Below are 24,375 nucleotides of genomic sequence, written 5' to 3' on the forward strand. Positions count from 1 at the left end.
CTACATAGCTCAGGCTAGCCTTGAGCTCCCTACGTAGCCCAGGCTAACTATAAACTCAGGATCCTCTTCTCTCGGCTTCTCCAGTGCTGGGAGTACTGGCATCCCCCCGCAGATAGAAAAAAAAAGGCAATTTTTTCAAATAAAATATATGGCCTACCTCTCAAGGCATCTTGACACAGATATTATGCCGATGACACTACCACCTTAGAACCTGCTGTCTGGCAAGAAAGCGCCCCACAAATCTTAAGCAGTGCCTTCCCTCCTGCATTTTATCTCCTTGTTCCTCGGTAACTCTTTTACAGGCCCACACAAAGGGCCCCCTCCCGGTAGTCGTCTGCCGCGTACTGAAGCAACACCTGTGCTATTTATAGCTGCGGCGTCCCCAACCTTTCCTATCAATAACGATCACCTGAAACAGTTAAAACAAAATTCTCTTCAATCTTCCGGAAATTAGATTTCAGTGTGTCGAGACACTCCAGAATCTGACTTTAAACACATTTTCTTCACTGATTCCAAAAGGGCCAAGGTTGCTAAATACCAGCTCCCAGAAGCCTCCAGTAGATTTCAGTTCTAGATCAACGATAACCCTTCCCTGGACCCCAGGGCTTAGTATTTATGAAAAGAGCAGACAAAAACAGAGAAAGAAGAAAGGCATCTTGTCGTTATGTGCCCCCCCCCCCCCCACAGCTAAGGTTTCAATACCCTAAGGCAACAGTTCTCAATCTGTGGGTGGAGAACCCTTTAGGGGGTCAAATGACCCTTTCCTAAGGGTCGCTTAAGACCATCGGAAAGCACAGATATTTAAATTACGATCCATTAACAGTAACAAAATAACAGGTATAAAAGTAGCAACAAAAATAATTTTATGGTTGGCAGTCATGACAACATGAAGACCTGTATTAGAAGGGTCACATAAGTAAGACTGAGAACCAATGCGCCCAGAGAATATCAAAGGAAGAGCTTAGTCTGGACATGTGCTGTGGAAGTGACCCACCGCCAGGGGGAACCAGAGAGCTGACAAGCTGCAAGAGTTTGGGGATTTTTGAATTTACCATGGGGTTGAGGAGAAGGGGATAAGATCGACAAGAGTGAAGAAACCTGTAACTTGTGTAGCACAGATGAGTCCCTGGGTTCAATCCCCAGTGCCACAAAAACAAGCAAGCCAGAATGCAATGGCAGAGATGTGTATATTTTATATACATGTCTCTCTCCAGGAGGTTTTGTTAGACAACCTTGGTAGGAAAAACTGTTACTCTAAAGTAGCATAGATTTAAAGAAAAAAAACTGCATTAGAATACAAAGTTTCTAGATAAATAGACGCAGTCAATTTTTCTCCCTATAAATACTTGTCCTACTTTTAATATTTAATTAGAGGTTTATTTAATTAGCCTATATTTGACTTACAGTTTATAATTAACGTTGAGAGAAGTCAGAGGCAGGACCTGAAGCAGAGACCACTGTGCATCACTGCTTCCTGGCTTGCTCAGTCTGCCGCCTTATAGCACCCAGGATATCCTGCCCAAGAGTGGCCCCACCCAGTGGGCTGGGCCCTCCCACATCAATCATTAATCAAGAGCATGTCCCACAGTCATGTCTACAGGCCAATCTAATGACAGAAATTTTTGAACTGCAATGGATTCAGTTCCTAACAATGGGGGGAGGATTTTTTAAAAAACAAATAAGTAGTTGGCAGACATTTTCTCCCATTCTGTAGGCTGTCTCCCCTCTCTTGGCTTTTGGGGGTGCGTGGAGGGTGACTACGGAAACTTTGTAATTTCATGCAGTCCCATTATGTAATTCCAAGGATTATTTCTTGGGTTTATTATTGGAGTCTCATTCACAAAGTCTACACCTGTGCCTCTATCTGAATGTTTTGCCAGATGTCTACCCGCACATTGTCAGGAATGCTGCTCAATACCTTTGAGGAACTCCTAAGTGTGGTTGTACTAAATGGGGTGGGGGAGAGGGTAACATGGCGAGGGAGCATCAGCTCTCCTTTCCATCTCACTCACGCCTAGAATTGGCGTGGAAAGCCCGCCAAACCAGGTAACCCCTGGAAGGTGAGGAAGGATCAAACAAAGAAATTATACTTTTTCCTCCAGTTGGCCCAGATTAGATGTGCTTCCCCTATCTAGATATTCCTGCATCTATTGAAAGATTGACCCGAGCCCATGAGACAGTTCTATGGCCTGGGTTTAAAAGTCATTAATTCTAATTTCCATTGTTTCGCTAGAAAGACTGAATGGGAAGAGAAGGCAAGAAAGTCGCAGGGCATTCCTGAAGGCCGCGTGAATCTAACCAAAGAGAGCTTACTCTGGAAGGGAAGCCAGGAAGAAGAACCCCAAAGTCACTCAGAAACTTTGTGTCCTAGAGAAAGGAGGGTTTGCTTTTTCTTTTTTTTAATCTTAAATTATCTTAACATTACAAGGCCAGAACCTCAAAGGAAAGAGGCTATATTTTAATAGGAATTTGACTATAAACTGCTTTTAAAAATTGTTCACGGCAGTACATTTACACGTGAGGATTTAAAACCAAACCAAACCACAAACCCCTCAGGTAGCTCGGTGACTTGGTCTACTCAAGGCATTCTCAGTCGGGAGGTGCTTTCAGAGCAGAACTCTTCAACAATGCGCGACTAACACACAACTGTGTATGTTATATGAGGATGTGACGAGCACTGAGAGGTGGGCAATACCTTCAAAGGTTCCTTAGGGCAATGTACACGGCAGGGACGGCAGGCAGAAACCTCGGAGGACACTGCGCGCCATCGCTCGCTGCGCATCGTGTGAAAACGCACCCAGGGTGGTGCGGTGGGACCGCGGGCGGCAGCCTCCGCCTGGGGCTCTCACTTGCGACCCGGTCACCCGCGCCGCGATACCCGCGCGCCCCTCGGCGGGGATGACTGCCCGCACGCGGCCCCTGCGGGTCGCCGTTTCCTAGACAGCCGCACGGCCCCTCTGCAGCCTCCGGAACGCGAGCGGGTGCGGGCAGCGAGAGCGCAGGCGCGGGCCCGGGAGAGCCGCCGGCGCGAAGGCGCGCGCGCGCGCGCACTCAAACGGGGTGGGCGGAGGGGCGGAGGGAGCGGCGGGGCCGCGAGGGGGCGGGAGGGGGGCGCGGAGAGGGGGAGCCCCGGGAGCGGGAGCGCGGGCCCAGCGCCGCAGAGCAGAGCGAATCCTGAGCCCCGGCAGCAGGTACGTGTTCTTGCAGCCGGCAGCCGCCGGGGCTTCCCCTGCCGTGGCCCGGGCGGGCCGGTGAGGAAGGCAAGGGTAGGTGCGGGTCACGGTTTGCAGGGTGAGTGCCTTGGAGGACTGGGATCCTGCAGCTGACCTTCATGCCCCGGGTTGGGGAGCCGGGCGATCTACGGGACATCCCCGGGTCTTCAGCTCCAGCCTGGAGATCTGCTTGTCACATGCTTCTTATTTATATTTGCAAACTGCCCTGGTTCGGGTCCAGCTGCAGATGCTTACCTCCCATTCTTTGCCTCCGTGTGCCATCTTGCATTTATTAATAAAACATGAAAACTGGGGTGCGGGAGGTTTGCTCCTGAGGGGAATCCCATTGCAGTATAGCAAGCGGGCGCCTATTTTCGGGTTTCAGACGTGGTGTAGAGATGGAAATCCCACACCCTGGGGATTTGTGGCTTGCTTGGTCATGACCACTTCCTAGTGGGCTTCCCCGGTTTGTCGCTAGGCGCCCCAGCGGCAGGATGGACGGTCTGAAAAGGATAGAGGGTTTCACTGTCAGCCTGGCATCCTGTTCAGAGGACAGGTGCAAGCTAAGGCAGTTCCCCGCTTGCTAACTTGACAGGGAGGCTTAAACCCAGAAAAATCTTTCTCAAAATTGTTTAAAAAAAAAAAAAAAAGGAGGCCTTGAATTGAATCTCTGAGACTTGCCTGCTCAAACTCATCGCGGTTTTGCATTCGAAAATGTTTAAAGCTATCCACCTGTTGGAAGTCAGACCCCATACTCCGTTCTGTGTCATAGTCGCCAAATACTGAGATAATAATAGTCCCATATAGATTCCTTCTATCCTCTTTAAATGTGTTGCCTGTCATTTGTTTCTTTTGAAATAAATCCACGTATGATTTGTTGCCTTATATGTTAAGACTGAAATCCTATGATGTATTTATATCCCATATCCATGCGCCACCATATCCTAAGCACTGAATTTCTCTTTGGTGTGTTTCCCTGGCTTTTTACGTAGCTTTGAAGAAGAGTGGGCAAAGTGGAATGTATGTAACTGCTTCTCTAATGCCCCCTTCCCCAAAATAACATAGTGAAAAGAATAGAAAGCTCTGGGAACCCAAAATGAAAATGACTACGGAAAGATGTGGGATATGGCAGCTAGACTGTGCCACATTAAATAATGAGATATAATCATGTGGATCCAGTATGAGCTAAAAGTTTTTTGTGACCGATTTCCTGGAGCCCTCCCTGCAAGGCTCCCATCTCTGTGTGGACTTGAGGAAGCTGGGACTTAAGGTTAACTGACTTGCCCAAGGTCACACAGTCAGGAGCAGGGTAAAGATGCAATTTGCCTGCATCACACCCAATTGCAGAGAGCTGGGGGTGTTGCTGCTACCTTTTCACTAAGATCGGGTTCATGTGTGAGCATTTAGGCCCTGGTGCGATTTTCTGCTCCACAGATTCCATACCAGTTTTGTGACTCTCCCAAATGGGAAACTGTTGTTCAAGAGTGTGGCTGTGTGGAATTTCTCTCGTAGTCACACGGAGCCCAGTTTTTAAAACAGGGTCCAAGGCATCCTGCTGTAAACGCCCCCCATAATCAATTACATTCCAAAATTTGTTTCACTACCAGTTTAAAGTCGCAAAGTCCCTACAAATCAGGTAGAGTGCTTGTGTCTTTTTCACACTTCCACCTCACCCTGCTTGGACAGGTGTCACAGTCAGTTGTCACGGTGACTTTATTGTGGGTGCCGAAACGGGGTGAAGGGATTCATGCCAGCCGTGTGCCATCATCTAGCTCCTACAAATGTGGCAGTTACTCACAGCTCTGGAAATTTGTATGATTGGTTATGAATATATAGTTAATCTCCTTTTCCACAAGCGCATTCTTGTAGTTCAGGGGTTGGCTTTTGTTACACACACAGCAGTGTGCATGGACTTACACACGGCTGTAGTGTCATGAATGGAAGCGTTGCCTAATGGAGCTGCTGGATTTCCTATTCAGGTTGTGTAATTGAACTCGTGGTGAGAAAGCTACAGTTGAATGTAAAGAATCAACTGAAAAGTCTGTCCTATGGAAAATATAGCTTTTAATGGTGCATTGGTATAACGGATAACACTAAGCAAGGTATATGAGATTGGTGTAAGTTCTACGAGCTCCGTTTTCTTCCTTGGACACTGAGCACAGTTTGAATGTTAACCTCCTTCATTCTACCGACTCCTATTGATAGTAGATAGTTTGTACAAAAGATTGGCCTCTCAGAAAGTACTCCGTTGTGAAAGAGTTCAATTTCCAGAGCTTACAGAATGCTGAGGTGGAATTTTTCTGCCCTGGAGATTTTTCAGCCTATGGGGCAGATAAACTCAAGATGAATCCCGACAGCACCGGGAAGAGGCAGAAAATGAGGAGAGGTCTCGTTGGGTTCTGGGAAAGAGAAGGATTTTCCCTTTGAAAGCATCAGCACCCCTGCCAGGCAGGAGTCCCACAATTGTCTCCTGCCTCCCATGCGAGCAGAATTTTATGTAATGTGCAGATGAGCACCCTTCTTGGTGCAAAGGTCAACCCGGAAAATACAAAATAAAAAGTGTTTCTGTACTACGTATTTTTTATTGAAACATTTTTTAACTCGGAAAAGCCATATGGGCAATTATGGAGGCTCTGGCATTACTTTTGACTCCACTCACCTAGAGTGTACATTTCGGAGGGGAGAGAAAAGGGCTGCTGTTTTCAAGCTGTGGGTTTTGCTGTAGCTGGTTATAACACATGTTCTAATGCATCGTGAGTACAACACAGGGAGCTGTCTTGTGTTAGCTGGCCTTGCAAATTTCTTAGTTATAAGATGGAGTTTTACTTATAATATCCCTTCATTTAGTGGATTTTTGTTTGTTTGGTTGGTTTTATTTTTTTCGAGACCGGGTTTCTCTGTGTAGCACTGCTGTTCTAGAACTTACTCAGTAGACCAGGCTGGCCTTGAACTCAGAGATCCGCCTGCCTCTGCCTCCCAAGTGCTGGAATTAAAGGCATGCACCTCCACTGTCCAGCTTTAATTTAATATTTTTAAAAGAAGAAAAATTTAGTGCCAGCACTTGTGAATCACAGAAGTTCACAAGATAACTGGCTTGTAATTAATTAAACTTCACTGGTTTCTGTTTCTCTCCTCAATGGGAGCTGTAGCAAGGGGTATCCATCCTCTCCTTTCAAATGGAACCAGCCGAGGGTCATAGAGAGTCACAGAACTCATCTGGGACCTTCTCTGGTCCATATCTCAGCTTAGGACCCTAGAACTCCCTACGAGTGTTCCTAAAGTGGGTCATAGTGGCCTTCAGTGGGGTGAGGCGAAGTCTAAGCAGAGCAAGGCCAGAAAGCTAATTCCCTTGCATCAGTCAACATTGGTCTATGCTGTGATTTAGTATCTGTTCACTGCAGAACATTCAGTCATAAAAAAATTTAGAAGGCTGAAAGTCAGTAGTCAAAATGTTTGATAGTCTTAACTATTACCAGGGTTCACCATGAACAGTTTGGTATGGATTGCTCCAGATTTTTAAGTGCAGAAACTAAAATGTTATTCTCTTATGATTATTATGTTCATAGACAAATTGTGTTTTTCCTGTTTTTTGTGTTTTTTTCACCTGCTAATACATATTTGATATCTGAAAGGCCCTTGAATGATCTGCTTCTAAACACTTTTTTCAGCCACAGTGGTAGCTGGGTAGGAAGAACTGTAAACTAGGGAAAGGTTGAGGTAACTGATGGGTGGTGGGTAGGAACCTGGCGTTTTCTGTGTCCGGATAGGAAGTTTCACTTTCCGTGTACCTTAGCAGTTACCCTTTGTAGTCAGGTGTACAGATGTGGCCCTGGGAGCCACAATAAACAACAGAGAAATGGACCTGATTTGGAGGCTAAGCCAGTGTGGCTCAGACTCCAGGCTTTCTCTTTTCTCTGATTGCAGGGTGAAGCCGTCTCTGCCCCTTTCTTCTCTCACCTTCCATCCCATTCTGATCCACCCATACTGGCCTCCCGGTTGTTTCTCTACCTGGAGCCTTGGCTATGGCAGGGTTTTTCCTGGAATGCTCTTCCTGCAGGTACTGTCAGGGCTGGCTCCTTTACTTCCTTGAGGCTTTGCTTAAAGTCTAACTGTGCTTTCAGAGCAAGCCCACCCACCCCAGTGAGGCGTCCCTCCTTCCTGCCTCATTTGCATTTGTAACCCTCCCGAGGACATAGCATTAAGTCATTCTTGGGTTTATTATCTGTCTCCTCTGTGAAACAAATGCTCTGGAAGACCAATGTTTTGATTTTTTTTTTAACTCTCTTACCCCAAGTGCCAGTGGAAGGGGGGTGACAAGCCATTGTGGCATCTTTGAATCCTTCCAGCTTCCCACATTTTTTGTTATTGTTGGTGGTGGCCTTTTATGTTCCTTAGAGGAACAGCAAGGACAGTGCAAAAGAATTAGAAAAAAATTGTCTTCCTTTTGCTCCGGTATTGTGAAAGAGGAAACTCCTGGGGAGAATCAGGCACCACAGAGATGGAGAGAAAGTCCCTGAGTGTCATTCTTTGCATATGATAGGGCAGCAAAGCATACGGAAAGGCCCATGACGCCCAGGTTCTACCAGGCTTCCCCTCTTCTTGGGCTGCACAATGCTTTTGATGACTTCCAAAGGAGACTCTAGAATGCTTTGCCAACCACCAAGTTTTCAACCTGTGTCACTGAAAAGAAAAGAATCTATGCTCACTCACACCAGTTTTTCACCCAAGCGGACTGATCATTGTACTACCTGTAGTAAGCCACTACGCTGTTTAAACATTATCCCGTACCCGCTGCTGTCTTCCTTGCCTATGCCAGGGCGTGAGTTCACTCTCGAAGCACTTGTCACTTTGTCTGAGAAGTGTGGCCAGCAAGCATGAGCCAGAAGCATCACACTCAGAGGTCCCTTTGGCCCACACTCCTGAGCTCACACCTCTATGGCTTTTGCACATGTATAATTTGCAGAACTATTGTTTGGGACACAATAAAATCATAGAAACTTTGGGAACTGATTCAAACCTAGAACTCTGTAGAAGGAGCTAGGATGCTGAAGGAAGCTGAGAGTCCTGGGAAAAGGCTTTGATGAAAGAATTCCTCCTCCCACCTCCCACCACCACCACCACCACCACCACCACTTCTTTCTTCTCCCCTGAGCTCTAATGGCTGCCCTCATGGCTCTGAATTCTTTGTCATAAGTGGAATTCCCTTCCCAAAGCTATAGTCTCCCTAAAGCTGTGTTTGACTTATAACGGAAACTGCCCAGTACCTACCATGAAAACTGCAGCACTCACCACTCGTTCAAACAAAGCATCTGTCTGAGAACGTCTGTTTTGCAGCTCAGGTTTTTGGAAGCTCAGACCGGGATCAGACAGATGTTCTCAGTGTGGAGCCATGCTGCGTGCAATGGCTTGGGAGGCTTCCCTCCCACCACAGCCCCAGAGCGAGCTGTGTGGAGCTCATGCGCCGTCTTTCTCCCCTTAGTTTCCCTACACATAGTTAAATTTTTGCATTTCACCTGCATGCAAAGCGGCTAATTGTCTCTTATTGTAATTACTAAAATGTGTTATTTTTGCAAGAGTAGGGTGGAATATACTGCAAACCCTCGAATAAAGTCAAGGTTGCTCTACTTCAGGATCACTCCTTAAAACGAAGTGTGGAAACCTGTCTCCTGTCTTTGCTGCCACTTCCTCCCCAGGGCTGGATTTGCTGTCATCCTTCTTGCCCAGCAGGAGGCTCCTGTCCTCACCCCTCTCTGGTAAAGGTCACAAATCTGATAGCTGTTTCTCAGATTTCCTTCCTGATGGCTCAGCAGCATCCAAGCCTGCTGACGGCTTCCTGGAAACACTGTCCCTCTGCCTCCCCTCCACACTCAGAGGCTTCTTGCTCTGTCCCAGGCTGATGTGGTTAAGGAGTCTGAGCTCTGCTGGAATTCGAATCCTGGCTCTTGCATTTACTAACCATGGAACCTGAAATAGTTAACTGGCTGGGACCCCTGTGGAAGAGCTACGTCATGGCTTTAGGAAATGAAGATTCAAAAGCTGTGCCAAGACAGTAGCAGTCACTAAATGGCACCTTTGATCATTATCACTTCCTGCTTAGATACCCCTTGTATCTTTGCAATAAAATCCCAACATTTCTCCCTGACACCAAGACCCCTAAAACTAGCTCCTATTCAGTTCCCCTCAGGCCTTTTTTCCTTTCCAGCACATTCCCCACTGGGCCACTTTCACCTTGTCCTGCTCTGCCCCCCTTCCCCACCAGAGGGCTTAAGAGGTTGAGGACTCTGCCTGGTAGCCTGCCTGCCGGGAGGCACAGAGTGCAGCCTGCTTTGTGACGTCAGCCATCCTCCCTGGGGCATGAAGCCTCTCGCCCTGGCAGACCACAAATTACTCAAAAACAGCTGTGATTTCTACCTTTCAAAAATAGCTCTCTCCGCTTTCAGCCCAGCCCTTTACACACGGTAGAAATTTAACTCCTGACTTTTATCTGCTAAGACTCTGTAGTTTTAGATGGGCCTTCCAAAATCTTCCTAAATTGCAGTCCGTCTTGACGATTCTGGAGTCCACACAGGCTTTATAGGAGAAAACTGAGTCAACAGCCCCAGGACAGCAGCCCCCGCCCCCCCCCCCCCCCCCGAACCTTTTGGAATGAGGAGAGATACACAAAAATAACTAAAAATAATGGGAGCGTAGGGAATGATTTAAGACTTTACAAAGTAGCTTGACTTCTTTCCAACCTGTGAAGCTATTTTAAAGTGATCAGGGTTCTGGCTTTGAATTGTTTTGTGTAGAGTTGTGTGTGTGTGTTGTTTTCTGTCCCAGTCCTCCGACGCCCATGAGGTGGATGCTGAGGGTACAAGAAACACATCCGCAGCCCTCAGACTTGTGGCAGACCTTCTCTGGGCCGCTCCGTTCTGGGTCTGCATTTCCCTCACAGTGCCAGCTAAAGAGGACATTAAAGTTAACAGAAATCTGGGGATGGGACATCTGCTTTAAAAAACAGGGAAAGCTGTTCTGTCCTGTGGTAAAGTACCTGCTGTACGAACACGAAGACTGTGTTCAGATCCCCAATACCTATGCCAAAAAAGGGGGGCATAGTCGCAGTCATCTATAATCCTCATGCAAGGGGTAGAGACTGGCCAGCCTCTGGGGCTTGCTGATCACCCGTATAGCCAATCAGTGGTTCAAGTGAGAGACCCTGCCTCAAAACAGTAGGCTGAGTCCAAATGAGTCCAGTTGAGGAAGACTTGTGTCAACCTCTAACCTTGACATGTATAAGTATGTGTCACATGCACATGCATGTGCGTGCACACTCACTCATATGCACACACATGCATGCGCTCACACACATACACACATGTCTATGCTCACACATGCATCTGCACACAATCTAATCCTGTTACTGGCATCATCAGGTGGCAGGAAAGGATGGTGTGTGTTTTTTGCCAGTATCTGCTCTATCTCTAAGGTCATGAAAAAATCAGACTTCCTTTTCTTCTGTCAATATAATGACGTTTTCTCCAGTGTAGTGTCACTGGGTCTGTCGGCCCCATTCCCAGGGATGGTTAACACAAAATGAATTCAATGATATTTTTGTGGACTTTTTGTTTTCTTCCAGCATTTTTTGTCTTATTAGTCTTTTGCCTGTTTGTTTTGATTTTCATTTTTATTTGTTTCAGCTTTTTTGTTTTTGTTTCTCCCTTTTTTCTGTCCCTCTTTTGAGAGAGAAAACAAAATTGGATGGGTAGAGAGGTGGTTAGGATCTGGGAAGAGTTAGGGGGTGAGAAGAAACAGGACTTAATATATTGTATGAAAGAATTTAATTAAAAAACACACACAGTAAGAAAGAAAAAAAATCAAACAACTTTCTTCTCTAACCCTGGAGGCCACGAAGAGCCAGAGAGGCTCTTTGCATCTTGAGGCTTCGCGGTGAACTCCCCACTCCTGCGCTCTCAGCAGTCTGGGCAGGTAGCTGCACACCCTGCGGCGGTCCGTGCATTACCTGAGATGTTTAGCACCGTTCCTTGTCCGTGTTGCCTGGTGCCCGTAATGCTGCCAACCCTCTCCAAGTATGATTACCAGAATTTCCCCCAAATTACCGATGTCTCATGGATATAAAATCTTCCTCGGGTGAGAACTGCAGGGTCATACAGAAAATTCAGTGATGGTCTGGTTTGTAAACTCTAGAGTTTGGGCAGTTTGGGGTCAAATGAAGATTGCAACTTATGCGTGAGATAAATTTGGCTTAAAATTTGAAATAGACATGGTGTTTCTAAGCAGTGCCTAGACTATTTCATCAATAATGAGATGTAAATAAAATAGCTACAAAATTCAGATCATGTTAACTCCCAAAGGTCCAGATGCATCAGCATAATCTAGGATACTACAGTCATCCTTGGGATATTTTATTGGGGCATTTTAAGTGTACAAAATACTGTTAGGACCGTAATAATAAGCCTATCAAACAAAAAATAGTATTTCTGCAGAACTCTGAGTGGTTTGTGATTGAAGACATCGTTTGGCCTGTGGAGCGCCAGTCCTGCTCACCACTTTCCTCCTGACCAAAGGGTCGTTCCAAAGTGGTCCTTCAGGGGCTTCAGGGGTGAAGGGTGAGTGGCAGGTACTCTGGGCTCTGGTGAGAGGCCACAATTGCTCAGTAATCTTCCCGAGTGTTAGAAAATGTGGCTGTAGACGTGTGATTTAGAGCCCACCTCCAATCGGCAATCACCACCGTGTTCTTTCTCCATGCACGCCACACCCAAAGACGGTGACTGTTAATTACATGCTTTCTGGATGACTTTAAGACTCCATCCTTGAAAGAAACCTACTTTGGATGAAGATTACTTTTGGCTTGTTCATTGCCTTTGGGGAAGGGCGAGCACACACCAAAGACTTCCAGTGTGCTCCCTATCAGGTAGTCTAGAGATAGCCTGATGTGTTTTTTTCTAAGATTAGAGGAGACTGGGCATCTTCAGGGTAGTACTGCCATAGAAAAGGGGTAGTCGAGGATAGCTTCAAACTTACAATCCTTCTGCCTCCACCTCTTCAGCACATTCTAAGTGAGGGAAAGAGCTTGGAACTGGATCAATGACTGGACTTGGTTTGGACCAGATGAGGTCTTGTTCATACCTAAACATCAGCCTTAAATGAAGTGACTCTTGCACCTGTGAGTGGGCAGAAGCCAGAAGCTGTCAAAGTTGTCTTCAAGGCCAGAAAAGAGAAGACCAATGGAGACAGTTTGAGGACAGAGACAGGAGGCACTGGAGCCATTTCTAGCTGTCCCTCTTACACGCTTGCTGGTACTAGCTCCTCCCCCTTTCTAATGATACAAGGATGCCTCCCCTTATAGCAGGTCATATTCTTTTCTTCTTGTAACAGATTGAAGGCTTATGTTAGCCATGCATGAGAAAGTTTATCTTTCAAACTATTCAGAGGATCATTAGCAATAAAGAATCAAAAATTAAAGTTTGTACAGTGCTTTTCCTTTACTTTTAGACTTACTTATTATGTGTGTATATATATATATAATTGTTTTGCCTGTATGCATGTCTGTGACTATATGCATGCCTGGTACCTTCAGGGGTCAGAAGGTGGTATTGGAACCCTAGGAAGTGGAATTACAAATGGCTGTGAGCCACCATGTGAGTGCTATGAACTGAACCCAGGTCCTCTGTAAGAACAAGTGTCCTTAACCACCGAACCAGCTCTCCAGCCCCGTACATTGTTTTTTTAGATATAATACTAGAATATATATACATATATATGTATATATATATACACACACTCATGCACACACACATAAATAGAGTACAGAATAGTATAGATGGAACTTTATTGAGAAGTCAAAATACTCATGCGACTTGCTTTAAGTTTTTAATAATTCTTTGAGAATTTCATACCATATATTTTGATCATATTTCACTCAAAGCCAGCCCTACCTCCTGCCTCCCCAATTTTGTGTTCTTTTAAAAATTTATTTATAACCTATTGATTCCCAGCTTGTGCTGATCCTGGCGTGTGGGGTGTGGGGCTATCTGCGGGAGCGTGGTCAGTCTACCAGGAGCCACACCCTTGAAGAAAGCTGACTTTTCCTCCTCCAGAAGCCACCAATTGTCCGTAGCTCCTCAGTTAGGGGTGGAGGCCCATGCATCCCTTCTTACTCCTTGACGGATTGTTGGCTGGCTTGAGTTTGTGCAGATAACCACAGCTGCTGGATCCTGAGTGCAGAGATCCAGTTATATCCAGAAGACAGTTCTGGGCTGGCCCTCCCCCACCTCTGGCTCTTACAGTCTGCCCCTCTTCCATGATGGTGACTGAGCCTGGGAGAGGAGGTGTGAGAGATGGCCACTGAGCACTCCGCTGACACGTCCTCTCTGCACCTGTGCACTAATTGTGATTGTCTATGCTAGCCACCATCCACTACATCAAGAAACTTTCCAGATGAGGTATGAGAACTGCACTTAATCTGCTGGTAGAGACATTCACATTTAGAGTGCCATTTGATGCGGTATCCAATAAGTAGAGATGATAACAGGAGGTATACTTCTAGGGCTTATGTGCTCCCCAATCATGGGTTCATGGCTAAATTTACAGTACCAGGCATGCGTTTCCTTCTACGGTGGGCCTTAAATCTAATCAGAGAGTGGCTGGTTACCCCCATAGCATTGGTACCATTATTGCACACATATGTATATCTTGCCATCCAGGTCATAATTGCAGTTCACCAGGTTCACAGCTGAGTAAGATTATTAAAATTTCCTGCCAGCAGCCTGTATAGCACCCTCCAGTACTATGAAAGCTAGACACCGGGGAGGAAGCTTCCTGATCTGTACCAACTTAATTATTCCGTGTTCTGTGACCAATTTGTGTAGCGCCTTCAGCAATAGGATCTTACTACCTAGTTCTGGTGGGCAACCAAGAACAATGGCAATATCCTGTATTGTGGGGGTGTCTCCAGAAACATATGACTTGCTTTATTATAATATTTATTCACTTTATTGTAGCAGTGTAGAACTGAATGCACTATCCCTCCAACATATGTCTGTACTTTAAATTTCGAAAAATGTACTAGCCTAAAGCATCAGAGTTTCTGGAATCTAGTCTTAGCTTTCACACAAACTAGAGGTATAACTGCAGACAGGGTCCTTTACTTTTCTAGATTCTGGCATCCTCTTTTGCCTGATGATAGGAACGAACTTTGTGGTTTAAGTATCCAAAAATAATTCCTCCACTCCTTTAAACCACACGGCGCCTTAAAGCAGCAGCACATAATAATTCACACAAGAGCTGGTTTCTCAAATTATACTTCAGTTATATTTGTTGGAAGGCTCAAGCATAGATGAATGGCATTTGGCAGGAGGAACTCTTAGTCTATCTGAAACCCTTAATTTTACACTGTAGGCCGCTTTGTAGCTTAGTCTGTGTCAAAGGACACCACATTGTCAAATGACACATTAGGGAGATAGAATTTTGCCACAGCTTCTTCATTTGTGGGTGACTGGCTTGTATCAGAGAGATAGTGTCCAGATTTCCAGCAGAGGCAGCTTCGAAAACCCGAGTACGCCTATCTTTAGCGGCCTCGTGTCCAGTTCCTATGGAGACAAGTCCATTGTCATTGACCACACTGAGTGAGGACCATAGGTGGTTACACATAGGATTTGTTTCAAGACTTTGTTTATAGTCAAATACAATTGTCACATTGGGTGTAAAGTGCTCTGTGTGTATGTGTGTGTGTGTGTGTGCGTGTGTGTTCACATGTGCATGTGTGACAGTGCATGTGGAAACAAGACATCCATATTAAGTACCTTCCTCAGTCCCTCTCCATCTTAATTTTTGAGACACAGGTTTTTTTGTTTGTTTGTTTGTTTTTATTTTTTTTAATATATCCTGGAACTTGCTGATTTGGCTAGATTGGCTGGCCAGTAAACCCCAGGGAATCATCCCAGTGCTGGGATGACAGCTGTGTACCATGGCACTTGGCTTTTCTATGGATGATAGGGACCAAACACAGGCCTTCATACTTGCATAACAAACAACTTATAGACTGAGCCTGCTCCTCGGCTCCCACGGGTGTACCTTCTTATGAGGCTGAGTTTCATACATCCCAGGATAGCCTTGAACTCACTGTGCAGTTGAAGATGATCTTGAAATTCTCATCCTCTTGCTTCCATCTCTGGAGTACTGAGGTTAGAGGTATGTACCCCTGCATCTAATTTATGAAACACTGAGAACAGAACCAAGGGCTTCATGCATGCCGGGCAAACTCTTTATCAGCTGAGCTATATCACCAGTTCTTATGCGTTGGAGGCCAGATGAGGATGTTGGTGTCTTCCCCCGTCACTCTCCCCTTTATTCCTTGGAGACAAGCTCTGTCTCTGAGCCTTGAGCTCACTGTTTTTCTGGCTAGGTTGGCTGGCCAGCTAGTCAGAGTGACCCTCCTGTCTCTGCCTCCCACCAGACTTTGCACTGGGGTTACAGCCACACAAGCCACACCCAGCGTTTTACATGGGTGCTGGGGATCCAAATTCAGGTCCTCACACTTACACAGAAGATGTGTTTTCCCACTAAACAATCTCCCTAGCCCAAAAATTTTTGTGATAAGATTACCTATGGATATATTATAGATATATTTATTTACCCATATCTATATTGCACACACACACACACACATTATAGATATCTATAATACCTATTGGTAATTATTACCCACTGTTGTGGTAATACCTATTATGAGTATTTTGAATTATTTTCAGTTGTGGTAAGACACATATAAAATTTACTAGTTTAACCATCAAATTCAGTGGTATTCAGTGTATTTACAGCATCAGGTAGTCATCATCACCATTCAAGTTCAGAAGTCTCCATCTTGCAAACCCAAGACTATACTCAGTAACTACAGGAATTCTGTTCCTTCAGAGCTATCTCAAGTACCTCTTTATACTATATTTTCTAATAGGTTTTCATGCTTTCTATTTAGTTCAGCTTAATAACCTGCTGAGGACAGCGAGGCCTGTGTAATGAGAATGCTGAAATTAGGGTGACGGAAATAAGATGGGAAAAGGAGCTTATAGGGCCGTGGAGATCTCATTCACGATGTGGAGCTCATAAAATTTCTGGGGACATCTTTGGAATGTTGGCTGCAGGCAAGTGAAATGACTGAATTTGTTTTAGAAGGGTCGTGTGGCTTCCAGGAAACATTAACTGCAGGCATAGGGAGGCAAGGGGAGAATAACTGTATTCTGGGTAACACATATGGTGAGTTGGCTATGGGGCTGTGAGTGGAAAGGGATCAGGTGGCTGGAATCTGGGTACAGTTGGAAGGAGAAGCCACAAAATTGGCTGGTGCATTGGGTTCAGGGTGGGAGAGAAAGAAGAGTCAAGACTGACCTCATAGTTTTTGGGTTGAACAACTGGAAGGATGAAATTGCCATTTATTGGAGTGGGGATGATGGAGGAGGAGATGCTAAGTGGAGGACATGAGGAGTCTGTTTCATCATGTTACATTTCACAGTCTGTTAGAGACCTAATTGAAGATGTCAAACAGGCAGTTGAGTATGCAAGTCTGAAGTTCAGGGAGAAAACAGGGCTGGGACCAGACATTCTAGAGATAATCCGCAGGTGACTTTTGAAGCCACGAGTTTGAATGAACTTACCTAGGACAAGAAAGAAAGGACAGATGGGGAAGGGGTCAGAGTAATGAACCCTAAGGCGTATCAAAGTTTAGAGGTCAAGGGGAAGACCCGGTGATGGGAATAAGAATACCCAATGAGGGAAGAGATTGACACTAGATAGTATGGTCTCCTGATAACCAAGTTAATAAAGTGCTTCAAAGAAGAGGAGTGGCTAGCTGTGTCTAACATGGCAATAAGACTGAGCACTGTATTTAGCAGTGGCTTATGTTGAGATGAACCTCCAGACACCACAGTCTGTATCTATCTGATGATGTGACTAGATGGGAACTCTTGCATCAAGCAATTCCACTTCATTTTATTGTTAGAGTAATTTGGCTGACATTTATTAAACATGGTTTGCCTCATGTTCGTCTACGAACTGAGAGAGGCTGAAATGAACTGCATCACAGCCCTGGATCTTGGAGCAGCTTAGTGAACTAAGACTAGCCCTTAGAATTCCCTCAGCTGGGTCTTCTCAGTCCTAGGGCTCTGTTCTCAGAGATCCGTGAACACTTTTCAAACTGGGGCTGTATTTTGTCCTCACCAAAGCCTGGCATTGAGGTGGCTCTTTAATCTCTCTGCCTTTCCTTCTTGAAGATCAATACCTTATTCTTAATAGAAAAACACCTCCCCTGTTTCCTGTATTACTAGCTATATAAAGATTTTTTCCTTGTAAGTGTTAAATACATTCATCTAATTTTCTGAGTATTCTCTTTTGAATACTCCAAGAGAATGAAGAATGGGCCTGTTTTTGTACATTTTCTGATTTACTAGTCCACTCTACATACAACAGTTCATTTTCTTTTTTAAAAAATATATTTGTACTATATCATCTCCTCCCCTCTCTCTCCTTCTGTGTACCACCCACTTCTTCTCAAATTAATGGCCTCTCATTCTGAAATTATTGTGATGCACACACACACAATAAATACAATCTGCTGAATCCATTTAGTATTGCTTTTATGCATCTGTTTTTAGGGCTGACCACTTGATATTGGCTAGCCGATTAGAGGGCTCATCCCTGGGAAACACTGATTCTCTCTCAGCAGTAATTAATTGCTTGTGGCATTTCATCTACAGGTGGTACCTTGTGAGACTTCCCCTATCCATAGCCAACAGTCAATTGACAAATGTTTCTTATGCACTGTTATGGGTAGAATGTGAAGTGTTCCCAACAGGCTTCTATGTTTGAACACTTGATCTACAGTTGGTGGGCTGTTTGGGAAGGTGATGGATCTTTGGGGTAGGAGGTATGGCTTCCCAAAGTGGTTCAGTGAGGATGGGCCCAGCCTATCCTACTTCTAACCCAAGATCTCTGTTGCTGAATCCATCAAGATGAGTAGGTTGCAGGATAAACTCCCATGCCACAGACCGAGTCACTCCCCAGTCTGCTATCTCTGCCATGAGAAACCGGTTTCCTCTTAAACCATGGGCTGCAGTAAACCTCTTCCCATGTAAGTGGCTTCTGTCCAGTATTTTGTCACAACAATGAGAAAAGTAACACACTGAGTCTCTATTAAGGTTCCCTCCTCAGGAAGCTTACCAAGTCTCAGGTAGAAATGGCATCCCTAGGCAGGACAAGAAGAGCTGAAAGGTATGAACACAAGGAGGTAGATGTCTTTAGGGGTCCTGAGAAGGGACATATTAGATGAAGTTGGGGCCTTAAAAGGTGGAAGGAGGGCTGGGAAGACAGCTCTTACAGCAAAGTACTTACCTTGCAAACATGAAGGGTTGTGTTTAGAATGGAGAAGGCCAGGCGTTCTGACGCCTACTTCAAATCTCAGTGCTGAGAAGGTGGAGGGAGGTAGATCCCTGGGGCTGGGTGGCCAACCATCCCAGTATCCTTGGTGAGTTCCAGGCCAGTGAGAGATCCTGTCTCAAAATTTAAAAGTGATAGTGCCTAAAGAATGATCCCAAAGATTGTCCTTTGACCTTTACATAGACATGAACCTGCACACACATGCACACCATGTATGCGTGAAGTAGAAATGATTTAAGGGCAAAATATAATCATATGAGATCATTTGATATCCTATTTAAAGATAGCATTAAGCCTTATAACTTGCTCTTGACAGGTTAGCCTGCAGAGATGAAGTCAGTGTCGGGTAGCTTTCCCTACATTGTGCATACAAGAAACCCATCCAGGTGTTTGAAGGGACGTGGTATGGAGTTCAGGGATATCTTTTTGGAGAATGCTAATGGGGCAATAGTGGATAATGGTCATAAGGTGAGAATTTGGAACTAAGCTACCTTGTTTTATATACTCATTCTCATGTATGTATGAGATGCCAGGGACATATTAAACATGTAAGGGGGCTAGTGAGATGGCTCACCAGGTTAAGGTACCCAACAGAGTACAAACCCTGAGATCTACACAGTAGGAGGAGAGACTGACTCTCTCAAGTTGTCCTCTGACTTTCACAACTATGCCATGGCATGCATATACAAAACCTGATAAGGTCCCAATGTCAAAATTTACATAACATAATGAATTTTAAAAATGAATCCCTGCTCCCTTTCTACCCAAGGAATTATTATAAAGTCCTTAGAACTTGTGAATCCCAACTTATTTGGAATGAGGGTCTTTGAAGATGTGCTGAGATAAGGATTTGAGAGAGAATGCTGCACTATCAGAAGGGCCGTGAATACTATTAGAAATGTCCGTTCAGGAGAGAGGCATGCAAAGCTGATGCAGAAGAGATGGCATTGTGGCTGTGGTGTGGGGACAGATTGGAATGGTGCAGACACCGCCAAGGAACAACCAGAGCCACCAGGAGCTGGAAGGAGCAAGCACCAGGTTCTCTCCCAGAGTCTGGAGGGAGCCCAGTCCTACCCACAACCTTGACATACATTTCTGACCTCTCGAACCGTGAGACAATAAATAAATGTCTGTTGTTTTCAGTCACCAATATGGCAGTGGCCTTTCCAGGTGCCACAAGAAACCAAATAGGCAATGCTGGTTATGGGAGTGGAGGCGCCCGCGACTTCGCCAAAGAGGTCTGATTTGTTATATTAGAATGCCGCATTCAGGGCATGATTGTAATCTAGCAGCAGTTATTTGACACTCTGTTCAGAGGCCAGGTCCTTGGGTGGAAGTGGACACATGGCTCCAGAACATAGAAAAACCAAAGAACTATCAACAGCAGTGAGTGCCACTCTGAGGCCTGGAGACATGTTCTGCTGTGGTACTGGGTGGGGGAACATCACTGGGCCTTTTCATGGTCAAGGTCCTGCCCCTTCATCATAACTTAGACTCATTATCAGCTTACAGGTATCTGGCCATGGGCTTCTGGTAGTCAATGTAAGCATTTGGGATACCTAAAGAGAAACTTGCTTTCCCACACATATACAGAAGAAACAAATGAACAGCCTCATTTTCTCTTTTGAATTTGAGAAATCTGATTAGCGGGACCTCATTATATGAGATTGATTCAGCCCTGCAGCTCCAAAACTGCAGTCTACACTCTTAGTAATGCATCAGGCTAAAGCCACACTGAGGGCCTTTAATGCACAGATTCCACTTAATGTCACAACAGAGCCCCCTGTATACCTTTGGGGACACATGCTCCCTCAGAATCTAGGGTATGGGTTTATTTGGGTTTTTTCCTGGTGCTTACTTACCTAAAGGCCTCTCCTGTGCCCTTTCCAACCACCTCAGCCTTTTTTGCTTCTTTCCTGCAATGGCTGTGAAGCACATTACTCACGTTGCTTGTTGCTTGGTAAACCCTAAGGGCATAAAACAATGGAAGAGTTTTCTTTTTACAGTCTGGAAGTTCCAAATCAAGTGTGATTGGAGCCATATATACACCTTCCCCATTCTCTTGGTGATTCCTTCCTTGTGTTTTTCAGCAAAGCTAAGTGTGCCTTGCTTGGCTTGTGGCTGCCTAGGTCCAGCCTCTACCTCTGGCTTGCCTGAGATTTTTTTTTCTGTCTTTGTCTGTTTTGTATAAGGATAGGGTCATTGGGTCATTGTGTAGTATCCCCCATTGTGTATATCCCCCTGATATATATATATATATATAGATAGATAGATAGATAGATAGATAGATAGATAGATAGATAGATATAGATATAGATATAGATATAGATATCAGTATCTGTGAAGACACTGTTTCTAAGTCGGATCACTCTCTAAGGTTTTGGGGGACATGCGTCTTGAGGGAACACAATTCAGCTCACTGTAGGCCCTAAGGTTAGAACACTTACAGTGTCTATAGTGACTGGCAAAGTAAAGCATACATCATTTGTTAGTGTAAAAGCACAAGGAAGCCTGAACAGAATAGCGAGACCACCCTGTGAGCGGTCTCCGGTTAAGATCACAGTTCCACACTGGGGAGAGCTACCCATCTTGAGCTGTCCTGCCTTCCTCTCTGAGACTGCTCCAGCAGGACTGTTCTCTACAGATGGAGCCAGGTCCCTATCACCTGCTGTTTCTGCTGCTATGACCACCTGTCTCCTGGCCCAGGGCCTCGGTTGCTTTGTAGTTCTCTGTGGATAATTTTGGGGATTATTCCAGTGGCTTCTTTTTTCCAGCTAGGATGTATTTCTCTTTAAAGCATCACTCTCCGTAACCCCACCCCATATTCACTAAGGTTGTCACCTGCCTTATTGCTATGTTTGCATTGGCACATTGAGCTCTACAGTGGCTCAAGAACACATGTTCCTATGTCACTCCTGCCGTGTCATTGTCTGTATGGACAAGTCACTGACCGCATCTTTAGTTAACTGGTGTTGGGTTCTTTCTCTTTGCTAGAAAGGGCACTGTTTCCATTAGTTTCCTGTTTCACATTTTGTAATTTTAGTTACCCTCAGTCAAAGAAATAGTAAACGAGAAGTCCCAGGAAATAAACAGTCTGTAAAGTTTTGTTTGTTTTGGTCTTTGAGTTTTTTGAGACAAGGTTTTACTGTGTAGTCCGGGCTATTCTGGAACTCACTCTGTAGATCAGGGTGACCTAAAACTCAGAGATCTGCCTGCCTCTGACTCCCGAGTGCTGGGATTAAAGGTATGTGCCACCACTGCCTGGCCAGTTTGTAGTTTGTAATTGAATGCTCTTCTGAGTCTCACAATGAAATTTCTTACATCACAAGGCATTCAAACCTGGATGTGAAGCGTCCTTTGTCCTGTTACTCACACTGCCTGTGCTACCCTGCCATTGGTCTCTTAACTGTAAAGCTTATCAGAGTAATTATCTCAGTATCGCAGTATTTGTGTTTAGGTAACCATCATTTTGCTTAATAATGTTCTCAAAGCACCAAAGTAGTGATTTGGGGGGAATTCTAATATGCCAAAAGGAAACCAAAAAGTGCTTCCCTAAGTAAAAAAGTGAACATTTACCATAGATATGCATGTATAAAACAAACAACAAGCAGGAATTTGGTACTAATGTTTATATGTGTCCACTGGTGGGGGGAGTTCTTAGGACAACCTTCCCGCTCCCTCCCTGTCCCTCTTCCCCTCACTGTGATTCATTCTGTAACCAGGTATTACATTCTATGCTATCAAACTGCTGTGCTTCCCCTGTCGCCCACTAGATTTGGTGCAGGTTAAACCCGCACTACTGACATAGGGCCTTTACCACCTTAAACTACCTCTGCTCTCTCACGATGACATTCCCGCCATACTGGAGTGAGATTGGCTCCCAACTTGTTGTAGCTCCTTGTGGTATTGGACAGTCTTGATTCAAACTGCAGGTCAGCCGCTCACTGTCGAAATAGTCCTGTGTAAGGTTCTTAATGTCCCTACACCTGAGTGTGTGGGTCTCTAGCACAGTTACTGTGGATCTTAGATGGTGAATGGCCGCCAAAGCTTCCAACATAGCCAGTTATAGTCACTGCCCCATTAAGTCTTCCCGTGACGATTACAAGCACTGTCAATAGTCTGGCTAAGGAATGGCTGATTCAAGAAAATGCAGATTCAAGAAAATGTCCTATGGACCACATGGCTATAAGAGCATCCCTCCTATCAGGTAGTGTTGTGTCTCTGCAGTGTTCCCCTCCCCTAGTTTCACCCTTTTCTCTTATTTCGAAGGAAGAGTCATTCTTCCCTCTCAGAACTAACCATCTTTGTACCCTCAGTCCCGTCCCTTCCCACTGCAGAACCTGTATGTGACGTTTCCATCACTGCTCTGTTGGCTGTAGTCTCTCAACAAACTCCACTTGTGCCTTTGCTTAAAACCATGCTCAGCCCTGCAGCCACTTAACATCCTGCTGAGGTGGCGAATGTGATTAAAACACATTGTGCAAGACTCTGTCTCAAAGAACTAATAAAAATGCAATTCATTAAGTCAATAAAATTGAAAGATGCGGCTTGTATATTCTTTTCCCATCAAACTTTGTGAACTCTTTTAACATGCATTAATTGAACAGATAATATATTTTGTAAGCACCAACAGATACAGTGGCAGGTCCAGTGAGCTAGATGAGGGATGATGCCTCTGTCGTCTTGCGGCACGGTCTCAAGCAAGATCCCCGACAACCTCTGTTCTTGGCACCTGCCTAGCCTTCTTCCTTACGCAGGTCACCTCAGCTTCTCCTCCCAGCTCAATTTCATTTTTTTGAACAGCCCCTTGCTCACAGCATGTTACCTGATTAGCTCATACGTCTCCTTTAGATCCCAGTGCACACATCGTTTCCTTGACGAGACCCTGCCTTGCCCTCATTCGTTACTTTTCTTGTCCAGAACACAGCTTGGTTTCTAGCTTTCCCTCCTCAGTCACTGGGCTGCCTTTTGTGTGTCTCTGTGGTGCTGAGGATCGACCCTGGGGTCTCATCCATGCTAGGCAAGCACTCTAGTGCTGACCAGCCCTCAACTGTCTCTTTCATCCACCTGAAGCCTTAGGAGAGCAGGGATTGTCTTAACTTCTCATCCCGTGCTGTTCTGCTAGCATGATGTCTGTCGGGTGAAGTCAGTCATCAATGATAAAGGAAAGGGAGGAACAAAGGACATCTTATAAGAGTCAGTCAGTTAGAGAAAAGGAAACAGTGTATTATGACATGTTGAGCATGTTGGTAGAGTTTCTGTATGTTTGGGGAGCAGAGAACAGGAGTGAACTCACTGAAGTGTGTGAAATAATCAGAAAACCCCTCTGCAAAGGCAGGCAGACATTGGAATGAAGGTAAGGGGGGTGGCATCCTGACAAATGGTGTCTCTTTCACACAGAGACAAGAAAGAACTTTCTTTCCAGAACTCTCTAGACGGAAGCAGGAGAAGCATGAGTTCTGGGCCATCCTGGGCTACATAGCAAGACAGAGTTCAAAGGGCAGGGCAAAATTCGTGAGTTAGAGAATTCCGCCTGTGAGCCTGGAGACAAGGGAGCTGGTAGAGAAACAGCAACCGTGAGACCGAGGACATTGTTAACTATGCCATGGTGGACCTGGCCTATTTCCTGTGGAACGGAAACACCTGGAAAGAGCCAGAGAGAGGAGTTTAGAGTAGAGACATAGTGAGATTGGATTTGCATTTTCAAGGCTGTTTTAGGCATCTCGAACTCTAATAC

General features: G+C 45.2%; 1 protein-coding gene across 2 annotated transcripts in view; it reads left to right on the top strand.

Annotated features, from left to right (window-relative positions):
* Positions 1-24,375, top strand: part of Tmem266 (transmembrane protein 266) — a 152,964-nt gene that overhangs the window by 31,242 nt on the left and 97,347 nt on the right. Inside the window, exon 1 of one of the 2 annotated variants that reach the window (XM_085688777.2) lies at positions 3,113-3,191. The exons of the other annotated variant lie outside the window; for it this stretch is intronic. The gene's annotated coding sequence lies outside the window, so the exon portion shown is untranslated. Of the gene's footprint in view, positions 1-3,112; positions 3,192-24,375 lie in introns of those variants that run through there. 2 annotated transcript variants of the gene reach the window in all.

The sequence above is a fragment of the Myodes glareolus genome, chromosome 4, assembly GCF_982192425.1.
Source record: "Myodes glareolus chromosome 4, mMyoGla1.1, whole genome shotgun sequence".
NCBI classification, from domain to species: domain Eukaryota; kingdom Metazoa; phylum Chordata; class Mammalia; order Rodentia; family Cricetidae; genus Myodes; species Myodes glareolus.